This window comes from Ips typographus, linkage group LG1, assembly GCF_016097725.1.
Source record: "Ips typographus isolate SLU linkage group LG1, UJ_Ityp_2.0, whole genome shotgun sequence".
NCBI classification, from domain to species: Eukaryota; Metazoa; Arthropoda; class Insecta; order Coleoptera; family Curculionidae; genus Ips; species Ips typographus.
The window spans coordinates 30,237,604-30,243,172 of NC_138422.1; the positions used below are offsets into that span (position 1 = coordinate 30,237,604).

Below are 5,569 nucleotides of genomic sequence, written 5' to 3' on the forward strand. Positions count from 1 at the left end.
CGCCGTGAATAGAGTTTGATTGACGTTTCTACCCCCTCCTTTTGCGCGCAGTATGTCTCATATTTATGCTAATAACTCCCTCGATATAGTGCTTTGTTGTTTAATATGCCCCTATACTCTCTAATTTTCCAGCAAAAAGTTGAATAAAGTCAAACTTTGTGATCATCATTCGCTCTTTAACTAGCTATGATGACTGCTTGATATTGAAATTGGCTTCTGACAAATTCTAAAAGCAAAATCAAAGATAGTGTTACGGTTTGGGCCTACTATGCTCGATACTTCTCAACGAGCGCTCGCTTCGGGATGAAACCGATGCGCCGCAATATCTGGCCGGGCGCGTGTTAAAGTAGGCCACAGTTAGGAAGCGACACCTGGAAGCATCTTTGATATTCGAGGCAAATAGCGAAGCGTTTTGCGGTCATTCTAGAACGTGGTTTGCGAATATAAAAGAAGCGGTGTCGACGACGGTGTAGTAGTGAACTTGGGAACGCGGTAAAGTTTAAATAGTGGAATAATTGTGGAATTGTAGTAGTGTTTTTAGTAGCTGAGTTAATTATTGTACGGAGTGTTTTGAAGTGTAAATAAATTTATTAATTGTTGAGTTAAATTGACTTTGTGTGAACCCACGGGAAAATCGCAACAATAGTTTTCCAGAACTAAACAACAAACAATATGGACAGATTTTATAAACCTTCATGAACGGCAACAAATTACTTACATGTTGTTCTTCCTCACTACTGTTCACCATTTTGGGTTTATACAAAATGATTGACTTTTTCAAACTTGCTTTCGTTATTTTCTTCCCAGTTCCCAGTAACCAGTGCCCAATTAAAATCCAGGAAATAAGGAGTTACAAATTAAAATCTTTGATCTGGTTTGAAAAAGGTCCAGCGGAGTAGTCTTAGATATTTTTAATAGTGGATTTTTCACATTTGTTAAATAAACTAAAGCATACTTTTTACTAAAACCTTTCCATCAGCGTTTTTTTTTTAAATGTACTCTTAAAGAATGAGCAAGACAAGACCTGGATGAGATTGGTGTTTTGTTGAGTAACACGCCTTCGTTCTCTCCAGACTCGGTTCTATTTGACCCCGAATTGTGCGCGTCCTAACGGAAAAATTGAATCATGGCCGATCGGTCAGTAAAGGGGCAGCTGTCGAAAAGTGGGGGGATGATTAACGACGGGAAAATACAGCGGAATTACTGTTCGGGCCCTCAATAATGATCCGGCCGCAAAACATCATATTTTATCCGCGATGATTTATGACCTTCGACGTGTATCAACGCCGAAAAACGATAAGCAAAACTGCACGTCGTTTGTCATCGTCAGCGGCGATCGACAGGGGGAGCCACTGTCGCGGTGATTAATGACGCCGATGGCGCTCTAACAGAAAACTGACAATAAGCCATCGATTGTTATTAATGGACGTGGACGGTCTGTCGTTGATCGGGTTTTATGTTCGAATATTCATTGTCAGGCTTTGTCGGTCTCTATCACACAAAACGCTTCCAATTTTTGCATGCACCCTTGTTTAAATCATTTTAATGTTGTACGTTTACAAATAGACAGTCATGTTATAACTGTCAAGAAGCTGACAAGACGTTTTGACTCGAATACTGCATGAAACTTATTTTAAACTCCCAGATTCATGCGCACACTAAGGTAAAGTTTGACAGTTTTGTCGTTTGCGACAACTGTCACATTGAACTAGAATACCAACTACTTAAACAGTCACGTGACAACTGTCAAAATATTGGTCAGAAATCTGAAAACCACGTCTTGCCTTATTACAAAATAAGTGTCCTGTACTGTCCTGTACTAACCTGGTCGCTTTATAGCTGAGATATCTTTTCCATAATTTATGAAATCAAAAGGTTTGTTCAGAAACTAGGCATTAGTCCTACAACTGAACACCTCTATTCGATTTCCAAATGTGTCTTAATTTGTAGTTATGTATTTCATGCGCAAATGATCTCAGTAAAACATTTTAATTTTGGTACTATGGTCCATTTATTTTCCCGTGGCGGTTACGTCATCATTTGCCTTTCTTGTCTATTACATGCGTTCCGAGCGCGATAGAATTTTGACGTCATCTAGTCACGTCGTCAATGAATCAGGACGACAAGGCTCGGAAAATCGGCCGCCATTGTTGACAAAATGTAAACAAAGAGACATTTTTTATTTTTGATGTAAATTTTACAATATTTTAACGAGTATTTTGATTTAACTGCGATACTACGTGTGAGACTAGATAATGTGTGTGTGTTTCGGTAGTCAGTTTTGAAAATGCCACCTTCTTAATACACTTTACAACTATCAAGGGGCCCAGTGAAACATTCTGAAGGAACTAAAGTTTGTGGAACAGAAATGGATGCCTTTTCTAATAGAAAACACTGTCACAATGAAACAGCCCATATATTTACTTACTCCCAAGAAGAGTTTTTACAAGAACACTACAAAAACTAAGTTTATTCAAGCCAGTGGTTCTCGAAGAAACATGGATATAGAGTAAAGGTGCATTTAGCAGAAGCTGACAAGGTGATTTACCTAATACTATAAAAAGGACTCTGGTAGAGGTATTAATGAACTGCTAATACTAAATAGCTTATGTTTCAGGTACCTTTATTTGCCTAATCTGGAGTTTGCTTATCATGCTTTGAAAGGGTCCAAATTTAAAAAATTCCATTATCAATTGCTCTAAAAGACTGAACAAAAGGTGTTTGAAACTATGGTTATAATGGTGTTGTCAAAATCCATATGCAGAGTGTTGAAAAAACAATTTTCTAATAAGTTTCAGGTAATATTAGAAAGATACAAGTTACTTAATACATAAATTTGATCAAATGCCATTATTTTGCAGAATTAGCCCTTATAAATTTTGACGTATCTTCTCTGACTATAAGGCTAGAAACAGATGGCGCTACTGTTAAATACTTTTCCATTAGATAGTAGGTTAAATTACTATTTTAATTGTATTATTTACACATTATGAAATATACAAATAAAATCTTTAAAAAGTACACTCAAGTTTCTTTTTTATCTAAGAAGTCTAGTTTTCTTCATAAACAATCATAAAATTAGATAATTTCTTTAACTGAGGTACCTACTTGCTCTTACAATAAATTGAACTGAAATTGAAAAAACATGTTAAATAAATCACACAACAAAACCAAATTGATATGTATTTAATGCTGGGTAAATTTACTAAAGGAAATAAATAAGCAATCTATATCTCAAAACCAAGAAGCAAGTTCTTAAAACACCAACAATTCTGTTATAAGTTAAAACACTGCTTTAGGATTTAATAGTGCCCAGGATACACACATTGCCTTTCCTTTCTTGCAAATTTTATGGAATAATTCTTGAAACGTTTTTATTGGGCTGTTAATGACTCGTTTGAATGCACCTATCTGTGATGTTCTTTCCAGATAATTTAAATTGAATGTGGTTGTTGTTCCCAAGCCAAAGTTTGATTGGAACTTTCCGCCTTTGTTTACCACCAAATATTGCAAGTTTTCCAGTTTGGTGAAGAAAAATCTTAAATTCTACGAAGGTCTCGCAATAACAACACTAATTAATAAACTTAAACAACCCTAAATTAAGTTTTTATTTCTTCTGTTTGTAGTTTTTGGTGTTTTTCAACTTTTTAAAATTCCTAACCTTAAAATGTTTAGCCGACTGTCAGTTGGGACTATGCTCTATGTTGCCACATCTTCCATGAGCAGATGTGTACTGGTGTATTGTTGGTTGCAGTAATAAACGACCCGATGAATTATACAGATTTCGAAAAAAAAAGCATTTATTGCATGCAAAACATGTGAGATTCTTAGAATGTTTTTTTTCAAAACAATATAGTTTTCTCATTGTTATTTATAATTGCTTAATGAAAGATACATATTGTGAGGTTTAAAGGAGGAATTTGTCAATACGGCAACGTCTAAACAGGTGATTAAAAAGATGGATAGCCTAGCTTGTAATAAACGACGTGCGTAAATTTCAATATGGCGGAGCACTTGATGACGTAACCGCCACGGGAAAAAAATGAACCATAAGTAATGTAGCACAGAGTGACAGACCAAAAAAAGGAAGAACAATATTCTGTCGTAAACCGAGACGAATTCGACGATAGGACCCTATTCTTTGCGGTATATGAGCGCCCTAATCGACTTTCCAGTACGCCAAACACCACTAATCAAGTCTGAAAATAATAGAGGTGTGCTCAGTCAAGATAATCCGAAAACATTCCCCAGATAAGAGCGCAACACAAATCAAAATGACAAGTTGAACGGGCGCTATCGCGGCCATTTATCGCGGGCGGCGAGTCATTTCCTTTTTGGACGGCGCTGCTTGGAAATTAGCAGCTTGGAAATTACATTGTGTACCGGGGCGCTACCGTAACTTCTCTCTGGTTTTTTCAGGACAATTTCGAAATGAAAGACTAATGGTGAACGATCGAGGGTCGGAATAGGTTGAGCGACGGCCAGTCAATTTCAGAAAAGGAAATGATTATTAAGAGGGCGTGGTCCAGAACTAATAGTAATGATGATGACGATGACGGGTCGGCTTTGTTGTTTCGGCACCCCAATGATGAACCCTAATGTTATGGGGACTGATGTGAATGTCTAAAAGGGGATGCTCGATTATGTGTTTTTGAAAGCGTTATTATGTTACGCATATCATTTAGTTTCATAACAAAATATAATAAAAAACCTTTCATCATTGGTTACCGAGATATGGATAATAACTTTGTAAATTCTTATAGCAGTCATCTTGAATTTTTCCATTTTTGAAAATCGCTTAAAATAGTATATTATTCAACGAGCTTTTTATGATAGCCATTAATCTCCCGTGGGATTAATGGCCATAAAAAACGAGGATAATACTATACTTTGTCTACGACCACTGTCCATTTTCTTTCTCATGCTAGTTGATTTAACATAATAAAATAAATTTTCTTGTTGATACAAATATTTTTTATTAACAACAGTGGAACAGCAAAGTCACTAAATCATATTCATTATATATGTAATTTTGACCTAATAAATATGATTTAGTGTACTAAATCTAAATTAAGTTATACTAATATATAATTAACAATTTCTAACTAGTACCTACATTAAGGACATACTAAAAAAGGTTTGTCGGGATACATTTTAATTTATAAACAGAAAATTACTTAGAATTATCGATTGTTACATTTACATTGGAGCAATTATTGAAGTTTATAGTAGGTATCGGGTTAATATCGAAATTATGTGTAGAAACAGTAGAAATATTTTGAATATTTTCAACTAACTTTTGGGTGCCTTGTATAGAGTTACTGAGTTTTTCAGCAGTGGTAACCTTATTAGTCATTGTAGGATTCGGCCACAGTCGAGCTTTTCCATCCGCCATGTCTCTTCAGGGCAGTTATATCCCTCCCTGCGTCAACAAGCATTGTAGCAAAGGAACGGCAAAACGAATGTCCAGAATACTTTTCTGGATTAGGTAATTGTAAAAAGGATGCGATATTCCTACCCATGGCCGTAAATTTGTTTTTTCCAATTTTCTGTGCAGCACACTTTCCGT

The 5,569-nt window shown here is 35.8% G+C and overlaps 1 long non-coding RNA gene across 1 annotated transcript; it reads left to right on the plus strand.

The window, feature by feature from the left end:
- The first annotated feature begins 2,007 nt into the window (after window positions 1-2,007).
- LOC145732051 (uncharacterized) lies at window positions 2,008-3,021 on the plus strand. Its single transcript, XR_014178935.1, has 2 exons — window positions 2,008-2,539; window positions 2,618-3,021. It is a non-coding gene; the product is annotated as an uncharacterized LOC145732051 (long non-coding RNA).
- Window positions 3,022-5,569: the final 2,548 nt, after the last annotated feature.